General features: G+C 42.2%; 1 protein-coding gene across 1 annotated transcript in view; it reads left to right on the plus strand.

The window, feature by feature from the left end:
- Positions 1–16,627, plus strand: part of LOC131972153 (cadherin-4-like) — a 276,681-nt gene that overhangs the window by 2,230 nt on the left and 257,824 nt on the right. The window lies entirely within an intron of this gene.

The following is a 16,627-nucleotide window of genomic DNA, read 5'->3' on the forward strand; positions in this document are numbered from 1 at the left end:
CTGTATTGTTTTGCTGTGGGCGCACAATAGCTCTTTTGTGGGTCGACTGTGTCTTCGGCAGCTGCACAATATATATTTCTCACTCTCCTTAGCAGTGAGAGACCTGGCGGGGATACAGCTGTCTAGACTCTCTCTCTTGAGTGTGCGCGTGCACACAGACACACACACACAGGCGTGTTAGAGTAAGGATATACAGTACATTAGGGCTCAGTATATTATTTTTTGGTTGTTTTCTCTCCTGTGTCTATATTTGTGTTTGTTCTTTGCTGGAATGATATAAGTCTAGAGGAAGGTATCAGCTTGATTTTAGTGTTTTTTTATTAACTTCAGTATATTGTAGCCTGCCTGGAAGTGGGATTGGATATGGGACATTGTCGCTGGTAGTGAGCTCGCTCTCCGTGTGGTAGTGATGTCTTCAGCCCAGCAGGGGGTGTCAACACAATCACAAACAATCACAAAATGAGCCATCACTGCTGCACAGGAGCCATGTATTTCAGAGAGCATTATTTATCTGGTTTGGTCTCAGAGAGATGAAATTGTCTCTGTGTCTCCGTTTGGATATAAACTAATCTTTAGAGGTCTAACAGGGTTGTTTTCAGTATTTGGAATTCAATTTTCGACCAACAAAACATGTTTTAGTGTGATTTTAACTGCCCACTTTCTTTTTCTAACGTAAGCCACACAAAAGTCAGCTTCAAACATTGCCGTGTTAACAGACCTAATAAACAACAGGAGTCTCCACACCATAAAACATAAAGTCTTGTAGGTCAGTTACAGTATTCATTTTAATCCCATTCAAAGCATATGCTTTAATTTAACATGTATCACTTGTTTCCTCTGTGTTTAAAAGGATCTTGCTCATTTCTGCTGTGACACACTCACAGCTGCAAAGTCATCTTCATGTGCGTCGGAGAGCTCAGCTGCAGTGGCCAGGCACTCACACACACACACACACACACACACACACACACACACACACACACATCGCATGTGATTTACAGGGTTCAGGCAGTTGATTTATAGTTGGTAAGGGTGTCACTGGAGGGAGGCAGGAAGCTACTCTGGAAAGGCTTTAATAATAACATTGTTTAACCCAAAACCGTCAGATGGGGGCAGGAGTAATGACACCCACTCGCGCACACAGTCACTCACGCACACACACACGCACACACACACACACACAAACATATATATATATTCATGTTAGCCACCGGGGGAATAATGGGAAGGACAGAACTAGGACCTTGGCCATGATTGGGAGGATGTGTGGGACTAGACAGGAGGTCGACAGGGAGGAGGAGGGTGTTACATTTCACATTTTATCATTTTGAGTGCCAAATTGCGTAAAATGTAAAGACTAGTGTAGATATTGAAACCAACACAGTAAATATGATGTCAAAGCCAAAGCTTTGAGGACAAAACCAGGGTTAACCAAGGCCTCATTGGACAATATATCTAAGATAGAAAGTCACTCATTGTAGAAAATTAATTTATTTGTGTTATTGCTTTGCATCTTTTTGTAACAAAAACAGCTTCTTGCTTTTTCATAATTTCTTCAGCATCTCAATTTGCTACTCATTTTAATTTTGAGCCATCCCATGAGTCATTTTCTGCGTTCCACAAATTTGTTTTTGATTAATCTTCCTTTTAATCAGCAGCGATGCTCATTTAGATCACTTCCTAAAAATTCTGGGTGTTCTGGCCAACTGAGAGTTTCCATTGATAAACACTGTGTCCAATAAACATTTATAAGTATAAATTCTACACACTGCATTGTTCCTGCTGAGTGAATTGATTTGCTCTCTATTCATCTGGAAAACCCCTGCCAGTCTCCAAAGTTAATGGCTGAGACACACATAAAAAAAGGAGCACTGCTTAGTTTGTGCCGGTAGACTACGATGGTGAATTTAATGGTTATTTTAAGATTTGATTTGAATATCGTACAGCACAGTAATGATGGATTTGGGTCAGATGGTGTTTTATTTACATTTTAGCAGAAAATTGATTTCTGCCTTTTATATGAACAGCAGACAAACAGTGGGGGATTAAGAGGTGAGATAATGGATTTAATGGGTGAGAGGTCTCATTTATCTTGTGTGTGTGTGTGTGTGTGCGTAGTGCAAGTGTATGTACGGAACAATCAGTGCTGAGGACGCTTGCTGTTTTTTTATGCCTGGTTTTTATTGGGGCTACAACTGTTTCACCACTCATACACTCTGGACACCATCAGAGGCAGAGCTCCACCAGACCTGGTTAACATTAAACACTCTGATGACTGACACACACACACACACACACACACACACACACACACACACACACACACACACACACACACACACATCCTTGTACTTCTATCTTTGTGAGGGCCCTCATTGTAATAGTAAATTCCCTTGCAAGGTTAAAAGTTTTAATTTTGTTGTGAATTTTTCTTTTCAAATTCAGTTAGTTTTAATGAGTTTTTAGAGTGAGTTTGCTAGTTTTAGTTTAGTAATAATTTTTTTTAAAATTATTAGTTTTAGTTCAGTTTTTATTAGTTTTAGTTTTTTTGTAATGGGGTATTTGTTGGGTGGGAGATTAAAAGAGGTCACAGTAAATTTTGCCTTTATTTCCTTTGTCTTATGGATCTTCAAAAAGTTGACAAAGATGAAAACGAAGGACATTTTCACTATAATTTTAGTTAGTTTTAGTTAGTTTTGTAACCACGCAATACAGTTTCAGTTCATTTTAAACTCTCATTTTTGAGAGGACCGGCCAAAATGTCCTCACTTTGTTGGTTAAAAACGTCTTCCAGTCCTTACTATGTAGGAAGTACAAGAACACACACACACACACACACACACACACACACACACTCAAAACAGTTTTGTCTGCTGTAACCTCTGTATAACAGAGTTAGTTATTCAGTCAGAGTCTCTGTCGGCGGTGTCGAAAAGCACAGTTGGTTGTTGAGATAATTTGAAGGTTTGATATTTGAATCAACAGTAGATGCTGTCACAATGTTTGGAGTGTTTTGTATCCCACAGCCGAGAGAGTAGAAGTTGGGCCCTGGCCAAACTCACTCTGATAAACAGAGCCAGCTAACGTAACCTCATCCCATGTGTCCCTTCATCCCTCTGCCGATTCTGTTCCTGGTAATGAAAGCCAGGGAGGGTGGTTTCAGCTCAGTGAGCCCGCTCTGCTGACCTTGGACTTTGTTTGGGTTACTGGTGGTTTTGGGCAGCCCTCACTTTCTGTATAAGTGAGTGTGTGTGTGTGAGAGTGAAAGAGGGAGAGGTAAGGGGGCTTTAAAGTCAGATTTGGTGAATTCTGATGTGTGTATGTGCTTCTTCTGGACATGTCGGTACCTGAGCTATAACAATGCTGACGTCCACAGTGCAGCATCTCAGGGGGAATTGGAGATTTTCTCTGCAGTCATCACTTTGTTTTTAGAAACTCCAGTGATGCTTGGCTCCATTTTGAAAATTAGATCCCCTCCAGTAACTCATCAGCCAGAATGAATGGCCTGAATGTCTGTATTAAGGTGACCATATCTGTCCTTAACCCTCCTGGCCAGCCTCAGGATTGCGATTGTACTCATAAATACATTTTCTGATGCACTGTAAGCACTCTTTGGCTCTCTATCTCACTCACTATATACACACACATATACACACTCTCTCACCCTCTTATGCACACTCACTGTCTATTACAGTGTCTTTATATGGTGCCATTCAGTCGAGAATTACCGTGCTGCTGATGGCATTTAAATCTATGCCTTCCCTCTCTGACCCAAATCCCTTCTCTCTCCTTTCAGTGGCACCTTGTTTCTATCATACTCACTACATATTCTGGCTGTTGCCCACTAGGAGGATAACCAAAAACCAGAAGAAATGGATGAGAAAGCTTTGCATTCTGAATAAAACAAATTGTTCAGAGCTGTAATTTCCTCCAGGTTAATATTTCCAAAAATCTCTTCCAGCGGGCACTCACAAGGCCCCAGGTGACGAGTCTCACTTGCATTGGTTGGGGAAGCTTTCCTGTGAGGCTTTAGGTGATTTTTCAAAATCCAATAGCTGTACTGTTACTTTGCTTTACGCTTTGTATTCTGCACATTATTTTGCAACTTGAATTGGAAAATTTTAGAAAGTTTCAACCCCCAGTTTAATACATAGAAAATGACCTTCCCCTGTACCTAAAATAAGAGCTGACACACAGTCTTCTGTGGTTCAGAGTGCTGGTGATGTGGAGACAGAAGTCCTTTTTGAAGGGGTGACTCTTAGGAGCCTGAATAAAAGATGCCATTTCTTTTCACACGCTCCATAGGGATGGACAATACATCAATTTTCTCTTTCCCTTCACCCTCAAACAGAATGAGATTGTTTTGATTTGCTGTTTACCTTTTTGCCCCAAATCTCATGATACACAGCCTGCAGTGTTATCTGGGTCGATAGCAGACAGGCATCCTCATGGAGATTAGACGTTGTTGGAATATAGCCTCTTTTGTTTCTTTCTGTTTCTGCCTAAATCAGTCTCATTGTTTCCTCTCATTATTAGTTTTGGATCTTGGTGTCTCACTTTATTGTAATCTTTTGCAAAGTCCTATCTCCCTTTAATTCTTTCTTTTCGTTGCTCTGAATCATTCATGTCTTGTCTCCACAACCCCCCTCCCATATAAACATCTAATCTCCTGTTATAATGCAAAATAACAACACAATCCTTATTCTCTCTCCGCCATCTGTTTGAACTGTTACATGGTTTATGGCTAATTTTTGCGAGGATATTCAGTCACGGAGACAGGCGCAGACACATCCGTTTTCCATGGTTATTAATTACAGAGAAGCATGGGGCTGACATTTGTTGGATGTCTTGTGAAGCAGTGAAGACACTGCAGACATAGCGAGGTGCTGCTTTATGGTCTTCAGGCCAAAGGCTAATCTGACCTCAGGGAGCTGTAACAAAACGCCAGTTGACACATATTTACTTAACGTGTAACCTCAGGCCTGATGTATGAGTACAATAGTTTTCAAGAATTGTGTGTGGATTTTCCAGAGAGGCTCATATAGATGATTTAGCAACATAGTTGAGCATTTCTTTTCTGTTAAGGTCTAGACATGAGTGGTTTATGAGATGAGTAAGGGGAGGGGGGCAGGCGTTACACCTGCAGGAGTTCCTTTTGATTAATATGGTTCAGCTTGGGAACCCATGCTGTGGAACAGTTATGTGCTTTTGTGTGCTTGGTGTATGCGTTATACGGTTGAGTGCGCTGTGTGTACTGAGGTAGTTGTCCAGCGCTCTGTGCATAGCGGGTATTCGCCAGGTTTTTCCAAGCTGGTCATTAGAAAGGCAAGCAGGAGAGAATGAGAAAAGAAAGAAAGCAGGTGGAGGCCATTATTTTTTAATGAGATTTTTGACATCTTCTCCCTTTGTTTTGAGAGGAGGGACGAAAGAGACAGGGAGGGAGGGAAGAGGAGAGTGGAGGAACAAATGTGGGAGACTTCCTGCAGATTGAGTTACTCTGCAGTGTGTGTGTGTGTGTGTGTGAACTCTGTATCCTTGTCATCTGCTCGGTACATTAAGAGACCTCCTGCCTTGGTATGATGGGCCTTCTGGGGTCCTACAGGACCAAGGTTATGGCCCTCCTGAAGACATTAAACCCGTTTAAATACTTTGCTTGGACTCTAGCTCTTTAATGCACAGATGGTCTGCATGGGCTGTGAAGGCTGTGAGATGACAAGGGGACACTACTAGTGCTCTCTCTCTCTCTCTCTCTCTCTCTCTCTCTCTCTCTCTCTCTCTCTCTCTCTCTCTCATACACACAGACACACATGCACATTTGTCTGAGGTGAGGAGGGTTTTTTTGTTAGTGGTGTCAGATTAAGACTCCACAGCGGCTGTTGTAAGGTGTCCCTGCTGTCTTTGGTAAAATAGTTTGTCACAAGAAGCAATAGCAATGCAAGGCACTCCCAGGGCTGTTCTTTTGCTGGGTTGTGGTGGACAGGGATTACACCAGCAGGATAACGATAAGCCTACAAGGCTGTTTTCTCTTTGCTCGAGAGTCTCACTGACCATGTCCTTCAGCTAGGCTACTGTCAGAGGGAGGGTGAAATAGAGGATGTAGTGGAGGGGGAGAGACTCTTTCCCTCTCAACAGGGCAGAGGAGAAAGTGTAAGATAAGGTTCTGCACCCTAAAGCATCAACTTCTCATATATGTTGTTGTTCACTGTTATTGCACATCCATGCAAACACTAACACATGCACAAAGAAACACAAAAACCCATTATGGCACTCTAAAACAAATGGGATCCAGATTTCCCCTCCCAGGCCGCCCACTACTCCAGTATAGCTTTGGCCTGGGCCCAAACACTGTGGTGTCCTCTTCCTGCCCACTCACTTCTCCACTGCTTCTGTTTGTCTATGGCAGCATTTTAATTACAGTCTAATTGATTATGTTAGGAACGAAGCCACTGCAAAGGCAACCAATAAAGTGATGATTCAGCTCCATCAATTTTCCATTTTGTCAGGGTGCTGTGATAAAGATAGGCAGAGACATGGGTGACACCATTTTGCATTCTGAAGACTATTTTGTCTTCCTATTTCAACTTTCAGTGTCTATAACCGTTCAAGCCCTGAGCAAATTAAAAATGCATGAGCTCAGTTTGGAAATTTTCCTCTCCTCAGAAATCTTTTCTTGCAACAAAACAGAATTAAGAGAAGTGAACTTTAAGCTCATTTACAGCCATTGTTATAAAACTCCTCATAATAGTGAGATTAAAAAGGAATATAAAATAGGGTTCAGAGTTCTCACCTCTAACCCAGCCCTCAATTATCTCTCCCCTAGTTTCCCAAAACCAGATCGTTATTGTTAATTAAAGAGACTTCTGTCCATTTCTCACACTTTTCTAATCAACCAGCAGAAGTGTATGATCTCTGGTGAGAATGTGGGCAGGACAAATCCAAGAGCATTACAGCCTCATATGCTATTCCTTTTGCTTGAAGATCCCTCGTCTTTGTTAAGGGAGGATGAAACGAAGAATGGAAGCCCTCAGAAGACATGGCTGTCTGGTAATCACTAATTGTGTCCTGAACTCCCAGTGAATGTTCCCCATTAAGTTCTTAAGTTCAACACAGTTGAATCATTGCCTCTGAACATGGAAGCCATGCAGGAACACAGGGGATAGAGGGAGAAAAGGATAGAGGAGTTGGGGGTCGACAAACAGAGTGCCAGTAATGTTAATTAATCAGAAGACAATGATGAGTCCCGTAGTGTCTGGGCCCGCGTTATTCAACAGGCTAAAAGCTAATAGGGGCTATCAAGGCGCTTCCAGGGATACGCTGCTCTTTGCAAACAGTCTCTGGTGTTTCACGTCAAGAGAGATGTTTTTTTCTTTTTTTTGACAGACTTTATTGATTTGAGTTAGCTCGCTTGTTGGGCAGTCCTTTGAAGTTGTGGGCGAATGTTGAATTGTTACTCAAGGACAGTTCAACACCCCAATAACTGCTGTAATCTCCCACACTAAGGCCAACAGACCACTAAAAGATGCAGATAAAAGATAAAAAGAACATTAAAATTAACTTGCACAAGGTTTCCTTTCTAACGTTACAGACTGGCAGGACTGATAATGTTTGCTGCCTAGCTCCCACATTAATGTTAGTAGTTATTAGCTAATAATAATAATAATAATAATAATACATTTAATTTATAGGCGCCTTTCATGTCACCCAAGGTCACCTTACAAAGTCTAAAATCTTAAACATCTTTAAAAACAAGACAACATGCTAAAAACAACACAACACGGTAAAAAAAACAAGACAATGTAATAAAGGCAAGTGAAGTAGTGTCCAGTTACAGAGTGTATGCCAGTTTGAACAGGTGAGTTTTGAGTTGTGACTTGAAGGTTGTGATGGTGTCAGACTGTCTTATGTATGGGGGGAGCTGCAGGTAAAGTTTTTTTTAAGTGAAGTCTGAAGTGCCACAGGAAGGCTTTCTTGGATTCAGCTGAAAGTCCACTTGAGGGCCCCTTGTGGTAGGGGTGTAAATCACACATTTTAACACGATACGATATTATATAGATTCTTTGGACAATGATATGACATCAGTTTATCGTTACCACCCTCCCTTGTGGGCTGGATGAATTGTCAATTTGAAAGCCTTCAGCGATCTCAGACTGTGAATGTGCCCTCAGAGTTGTGCAGGTGTGGTGAAGTCCAGACATTTGGATTCAGCAAAGGCTGCACATAGAGTACTCACTTACTCCGTTAACATTTGCACTCCATTGAGTAATGAATACATCCACTTATAAACGGATGCTTACTACAGTATTTATGGTTACAGTGCAATAAAGTGCTGTAACGAGTCTGTTTGGATATCTACTGCAGTGGCCACCGCAGTGTAGTCTTTTCAAACAGTACTGTGCTGCAAAAACTCCAACATAATTAGCAGGAAACTGTTTTTACAGAGTGTTTACTGTTGCATTTGAATACCTCTCTCCAAGCTTGAAAGGCTTTTTTTAGAAAGGACTTTAAGAACCAAAGTCATGCAGAATATACACCAAAAAATGGTATTAATTTCAATATCAAGGCTTCATACTGTACTTCTGTAATACGGCCAATGTCTGCTGTAGAGAACTGTAATTATGCTTTTGCTGATATTCTATACAAATCCAAGCCAGGAGCTGAATGCTGTAATTTCATATGTGCAGCATTTCTCTTTCTGTAAGGCTAAAATAGGCCTTGTAATACTATTGGTCAAACTCCATGATTAAATGTAGGCTGGAGAGCCAGCCGTTTCAAGCCTCGGGACCAACACGCTTTTAAAAGCACACTGGCCAGAATTCCTTTCTTCTCCCTTCTCCCTATCTGTCTATTGTCTTTTTTAGCACATCAGAGGAAGAGGCAAAGAGCGAGGGTAATAAAAGGCCCCGCTTTCCTCCTCTGGGCCTGGGAGAATGTAGAGAAGCAGATAAGTTGTCTTGCACTGAATCTGAGAATGATCAAAAACAAAGTGAATCCTGTGGCTGCCGAGGGAACAAGCTCCTGTGAGGGAGTTGGGGAAAGAAGGGAAGAGGAGAGTGGAGGGAGAGACAGAGGAGGAGGAGGAGGAGGAGGAGGAGAAGGGCCTGAGGAGCATCCACACTCAGAAGAGAAGACAGTGTTTGCTCATCTCTGGGGTAAAAAGGGATGAGGAGCTGCAGACAGGTTGGCAAGCTGGGCTATTTTCTCTGCTTTAAGCTAGGACTTGGATGGACATAAAAATGGCTTCACTCTATACCATTCAATGGTTTATGAACTATGTAGCAGTGTTGTTGGTCTTCCATGATGATTGGCATATTGTTGGCCTCAGTGCACAGTGGAGATAATTAATGTTTTATTGCTCTCCTATGAACTGGGCTTTGGAAGACTTTAGTCACACACAATTAACATTTGCACATGCCTTTATACATGCACAAGCATGAGCACACACATACATTGTTGACTGTCCCTAGAGGCATGAGACAAGACCCTGGTCTGGGAGGTGATTATCCTGAACACAGAAATAAAAGGATTACAAAGCAATGTTGTAATCCAGTTGTCAATCACACCTCATTAGCAAACACAGGCTTCAGAACCAGCAAAAGGTAGAGAGGAAGAAGCCAGGCAGGGGGGCAGGATAAGGGGGAACATGCGAGGAATAGAGATAGTTGGAGTGGTAGGGGAGAGAAACTAAGTAAGGGAGGAATGACGAAGATATAAGAGAGTGGGAGGAAGAGGGAACCAAAGAAAAGAGGGGAGGAGGAGTAGAGGTAACAGCCTCGCTATTCTGCTCAGGGGGCTCTGCGGAGAGTTTTATTAAGCTTTCATCTGCCTTTCCTCTCCTCCTTTACCTCCCTGTGCTTCCCCACCCCAGCAGCACTAACAAAAGCAGATGCAGAGAGTGCTAGCCATGTCAGTCACGTCTCAAACCCACAGTTCTGCTTGTAATTCCCCGATTAATTAAGAACAGTGATTTGTTAATTTAATTGTAGGTGTTGGGTCGTTTTTTTTCATCCCCCCCTCTCTCTTGCTTTCTTCTGCTGCTTGCTCCCTCTCATCCTCTTGGCAGGCTAATTTGCCCTGCAGCTTTGAGGAGGGGAAATGAAAGGTATAGCAGAGGAAGCCTTCAGATGGTTTATTAAGAATTGATTTGCCACGGTGGCAGAGAGACAGACCGTAGGGAGATACACGCTGACGTGCCTCCAAGGCAGACACCCTCGGGCTGTGGGGGAGAAAGAAAGCAAGATTGGGAGACAGAGAGAGGGCATGGGAGCAAAAGGAGATTATTGTGATATTATCCGATATTGTCTTCACTGGGTACATTTCACAATCACTGTTGACCAACTAACACCATCTAACAAAATCTGGATCCACTGAAATCTCCACAGTGTTGATCCTTCAGCTTGTGGCCGATGCCTTTCACATGATAAAGTACTTGGCAGCCTATTTCCAGAGCACAGCGGTAAATGAAAAGGTGCTGTGTAAAAAAAAAAAAAAATGTCATCACAACCTGTTGTGAACCATTTGAATTCTGTTGTTTTTAAATGCATACTCTTTAGACGGCCGAGGCTAATCTGGACAAAATGACAAGCCTCGCACAGCAGCCGGCTAATATTTTACTGTCGTGTCAGAACCAAGTTCTTTTAATGAATTTACATTAGCATAGTCTGGCAGTTCCAAAAAGACAGGCCAGGCCACCCTTCCCACTGTGCATTGGCTACAGTGCTGTCACATCGTCCTGCTCATGAGCAGACGCACGCCGGACAGCATGGGAGGCGAGAGATAGATGACAGATCAGAGGAATTAGAGCTTCAAAGCTTTGGAGAGAACAGAGAAACAGAATACCCCCCAGCTAGGAGAAATGGCTAAGGAGGCAGTGCATCTTATCTTTAGCGGCTCATCTCCCCATGTCTGCACAGAAGCCCCTGCCCCTACTTTTACAGCTGGTCAGACACCAATGCTGGGAAAGCTTATTGACTCTCCAGTCAGGTTTTTCATCACTGCATGTTTCTTATGTCAGGTGAGGTTGTTGTTTCTATTTCTAATCTTCATGAGTTGATTGGCCACTGCTGCGTTCCATTTCCTCTCATCACAGAAGCGTGGCATTTCTCATTATCCCCTCACTTAATTTATGCACAAGTTATTCATAGTTTGGTGAATCACAAAGTTTAGCGACAATAATTTGACAGTTCCTGTTGTGTTTTAAGAAAATAGGTGTGGAATCAGGGATGTGTCCTTTGTTTGTTTGGTTACGCATCACAGTGTGTGCGTACGGGTGCAAGTGCACGTGTGTAAAATAGGAGGTACCGATTGGTGGGGATTGAACTTGAGAACGTTTCTTTTCTCTTTCATCGGATGAGATGAACAGAAGAAAATGGAAATAGAAAAGCAGAATAAAGACGGTGATAACAGGCTTGGCCTCATCATGCTACAGAACCTCACAACAACACCATTGCCGGTATCCGTGATGAAAAGGATTCACGGAACAGAAGCGGAGCACCATCGCAGCCATGTGACAGGCAACATGTATGAGCTTGAATTAACTGCCAGTCAGAGAGGCTTTATATAGCTTCACACATTCTCGTTTTTATTACTGATGGCCACATTGTTAGGTTTGTAACAATGTAAACACTCTATACACACTCATATCAGCCACGGAAAAAGCATGGTTGGCATTTTCTTTAAATCAAGAACCACTGAGTTGCCAGGGCTCGTAAAGACGTGAGCCTGTTAAAATGAAAAGACTTCAGTAGCCTCCTGCTGGCTGATGATTGCTGTGACTATAAAGTACTTGTGGTTGACATGCTGCAGTATAATGCCTCTGTTAAGTAAATAAGCGTCTTAGTGGTTTGGTTTCTACCAAACAACTGGGAGCATTTGGGCCCAGAAGTTTGAGTAGCTGTGGTCTTCTACCTTAAATGTAATCCTGTCTCTGGCCAGAAAAGCCCTGGAGTCTTCTCAGAGGAGGGTGTGCAGAAATGCTGAGTCGGGTGTGATACCCACTGGACAGAGAAAATGGAGACAAATGATACTGCATTGAAGGGCACAATTCTGTTCTATTATTGCTAAGAAGGTAAAAATATTCTTCATATACGCCTGCTCCTTCTTATAGAGAGGACATCTTTCATCCATTTGATCCACATTTCCACTCAAGCATAGGAGAGGCTGAGGCGTTCTAAATGGAACTGTGCCATGGAGAAAAAGCCATTTTTCTTTGAAGCACACACACATTTGCATACACATGATTGTTGCAGTGTGCATTGCAGCACCGCTTTACCATGGAGAGATTTACAGAGCGAGGCGCTGCACGAAAAACAATTTACAAAGTTAAATATGATGTCACATCGAATTCATCAAATCAGATGTTTTCAGCGTTGTTTATCTCATGTCAATAGTCTGCTGCGAGTTTTACCAGGCATGATCTGGCTTGCGCGTGTGTTGCTTTTGTACGTCAGCATAGAAGTGATTTGTCCTGCAGATGCAGACTAATGAATGAGGCATCCTGCTCGTGGGCTGATATTAGCCTGGGTAGCAGTTCCTTTGATGTGATTAGCTCCATGCACTCTCTTGACAAATTGGGCTGTCCTTACCTCACAGCTGAAACACTAATCTATGCCAAAAAAACAAAGAAACTCCTTCCCCTAACAGAACATGTAGCTGTGTGTGTGTGTGTGAGTGAATCAGCTTAAGATAGATTGATCAAGATGGATAGATAGGTGGATAAAATTGAGTTAATACTTAAAACTAGAGTCCCCAGCCATGCTAGCGGCTCTGTGACGCTGCATCTTTGACCCTTCACTAAAATGTGCTGTACTCTGCTAATGTCTTATTTTCAAAGCACTCCAACTTTCTCAATTCGGCTACTCTTATCAGTTATACTTGAAAATCTTTGTTTTTCAGAACATTTTCAAAAAGACCCTGTTATTATCACTGTTGCTAGCGTTTCTATCTAGTGTTTCTATGTTGTTGTCATAGAAACACTGAGAATTGCTGGGTAAAAGTGCTCCTTTGCACCCTGAGAAAATGCCATAAATACATGCCATAATTCACACACTGCATGCAACTTTCAAACTCATATTCATACATCTGTAGATTATCAGAGTCGTGAAGCAACAGTGTGTAGCACAGTGTGCAAAGAGAGAAATATCTCATCTCACCAAGCTTGATAAAATCTTGTGAGTTTTTGTTAAGATAAGATCAGAAGTTAGTCTGCAAAACATCCACTAATAATTGATAATTGGTAGCTGGCAGCAACAGCCAAGCCAACGTGCAAGCTTTGGGAAGTGGTTTTGATGATGACGAAAATGTTAACTGAGCGTTGACTGCCCACTTTGCTATTTTTTCCGGTTTAAAAAGGTGAAACATAACCCAAGGACAGACCAGCAAATTGGGCTTCTGTCCAGTCAGCTGCAGGAAGGATTCATGTTGATGTTTCCGGGAAGGAGAACCCTTGTCAGTCATCTGGAGCTGGGAGAAAGTTTGACCTTATTGCCTACAGAGTCATTTAGGTCCACACATAGACAGCATCCCTAAACCATGCCAGCGTCTGAGCTTTGTCAGGCCACAATGAGCAAAGCAAAATTTGTGGACTCACTGTGCAGGAGGCTACAACTGCCTCGCTGACTAAAGTAAGAAACTGGATGGCAATTAGCATTATTGATGGAATTAATCGATGAGTGATCGTGCTTGGTTGCCCATCATTTCAGCCAGCATCTGATATTGTGAATGTTCTTTGTGCTGTCCTTATTGCATCCAAATACTTGGATCATCTTTATCTTCTGCCCTGAAATAGTGACAATGGTCTCTGTCCTCTAGAACAGCTATTCTCAACCTTGGGGTCGGGACCCCAATTGGGGTCGCGAGATGATTTCTGGGGGTCGCCAAATCATTTTGGAAGTCAGCTCTGTCTCCACTGTGTTTAAGTGTTCATGTGTTAATGTGTTTTAGTCTTTTTGGTCACTTAATGTCTTTTTTTGTCATTTTGTGTGTTATTTGGTCATTTTGTGTCTTTTTTGTTTCTTTTTTTGATCATTTTGTGTCTTTTTTGGTCATTTTGTGTCTGTTTTCGATCATTTTGTGGTCAATTTGTGTGTGTTTTTGGTCATTTTGTGTCTTTTTTGATCATTTTGTGGTCAATTTGTGCCTTTTTTAGTCATTTTGTGTTTTTTTTGGTAATTTTGTGTCTTTTTTGGTCATTTTGTGTCTTTTTTGGTCATTTTGTTTCCTTTTTTTGGTCATTTTGTTTCTTTTTTGGGTGACCTGAACTGTGCATGTGAGATTGTGTTCAGTGAGCGGGGGTCACGGACAACATGCATGTTAAATTGGGGGTCGCGACTCAAAAAGGTTGAGAACTACTGATCTAGGTAATCCACCATCAGGTCCTGTGTGTGTGTGTGTGTGTGTGTGTGTGTCAGCTTTTGAATATGAGCATGAACAAGCATGCTTTCTTTCCTAACCACTGAGTGTTTGGACAGAGAGCACCATCGCGCTCAGGAAATTCAGAACAGACTCATAGCAAATAATGTTCTTCTTCATCTGTTTGCAGTCAGATTTATCTTTGAAATGAACACAGAAAACACCTAGCTCCAGCCCTCTAGCAGCTTTAAGGAGATTTTCCAAATATTTAACTTTAATTTAGATACCAATGCACAGAGGTAATTGTATTGGAGGACTTACGCTGAAACTTTTTGAATAATGGAAGTCCATCAGTTCAGCCACTTAAGATAGCGTTTAATGAATTAAGCAGGCCCTGGATGGGTGACCTGAGGTGGGAGACAAAGAGGTTGTATATATTACACCTATCTGATGGGACGTCTGCACATTAAGCACAAAGTATTCGCATGTCATCATCAGGGGAAAAGGGATTTGCTTATCTTGGACTTGGAGGAATGGACTCCTTTTCTCTTTGTCACCTATTACTGGGCCACAGAGAAAACTTGCCCTGAAATTAAAATGAGCGTTTGAACATTCCGGTAAGTAGCAAGACGTGTTTACAATATTTGGGCCTTGACATTCCGATATTTGTTGAATTTAGTAGATGTTGCAAAATGCTCATGACAACACCAGGACCAGTGCAGGTCAGACTCACAATATTACACCCCTCTCCTGTTCGCTACATCCCCTTCAGTCTGCCTCAGCTCCAGCCTCCTCAGCCTGCACCCCCCCACCTTAGTCCTTTACTGTGGCAAGTGGAGACTCTTATCATTGATTTTCTCTTTTCTCTCCTCTGTTCACTCACTGCAGCGCCTCCCAACTTATCTGGCTCTGACAGAACAATGCTGCAGTAGGAGGGCACTCAAGGACAGATTAGATTGTTTGGGGATTCTCATTCCTCATTTTTTCATACTTCTTGGTCTATGTGTTCCTATTCTGTAGCACATTTCTACCCCTGTGATATTGTTTATCCGCCTCTATCACTTGCAATTGCAACAACTTCTGCTCTTCTTCTGCTTCTTGGGCTGAGGAATAATCACTTCCTTGTTGCTGTATAGTTTCCTTGTGACTGTGTGCTTTAGTTAAAAATGTAGTTAAGGTTAACATGTGTGTCAGCCTGTGTGTGTGTGTGTGTGTGTGTGTGTGTGTTTATTTTCCTCCACAGTGCTGAGTGTTTGTGGTGGTAGCGCCTCCTCTGTCTGAGCCATGGTAATTACTGTGCTTCACTGCCTCTGTAGAAGTCAATGAAGCTGAACTCATTGTCTCTCTCTACATGGAAGTCAACAATTGTGTGAATTCCCTAGTGACATCGCAGCCACTGCTAAACCAGCTTCCTGCATTTTTTATCAGTCTCAATGTGTCAGTTTGTCCTTTGTCTCTCTTTTTCCTCTCTCTCTGCCTCTGTCTTTTTTGTGTGTGTGTTTGTTTGTGTGTGTGATTGTTGTTTCCACATCCCATTGAGTTCTACCAGGGTTAATTGAGCTTAAGAGTGTTGTTATTTAATTTCCATGTATGTATTTCTGTATTTAATTTCAGTCATGCAGTCTATTTAAAGCTAAATGCTAACAGGGTCTTGATCTAATTTACAAACAACAGCAGCTAGAAGGCATCTAACTGCAATTGTAATGTTTTTTTTCTCTTTGTGAAATGGATTCTGAACACTTCAGGATATTTCTTTGTCGACTGAAAGTGCCAACAGTCAGTTTTGTGTCTGTTTATATCTTTAAAAATGGCATCCCACGCCACACTCAGCCTCCCCTTGGCTGTGTGTACAGTAACTGTGTCCCAGAGCTGCTGAGATGGAGAGAAAATGTTACCATTAGTTACCATTAACTGTGCTGAAGCTAAAACCACTGTGACCACACTGGCAACTTAATGGGAGCTCGCCAGTTGTCCTCAATCCCGTACTCCCTTTGATAATATTTAACCTTCACACTGCACTGCAGAGCACATTCTATGGTGAATAGTTTAGCCTCAAACCCATGCAACCTCAATGGACTGTGAGAGTGCAGGGTGGGGGTAAAGGGGGTTGCGGAGTGTGTCATAAAAAAGGAGGTTAGTTGCATGGAATGTGTGTAATGGGATGGTGAACCGAAGCCAGAGATGCTGGATGTGATTAAGACCGTGGTGGCTCGGGTTAGCTAATTGCTGTTTGGGATAGGATAAGATAAGAGGGAAGCCATGGATGGCCTCTGAGCACTTG

Source organism: Centropristis striata, chromosome 5 (genome assembly GCF_030273125.1).
Source record: "Centropristis striata isolate RG_2023a ecotype Rhode Island chromosome 5, C.striata_1.0, whole genome shotgun sequence".
Lineage (NCBI taxonomy): Eukaryota > Metazoa > Chordata > Actinopteri > Perciformes > Serranidae > Centropristis > Centropristis striata.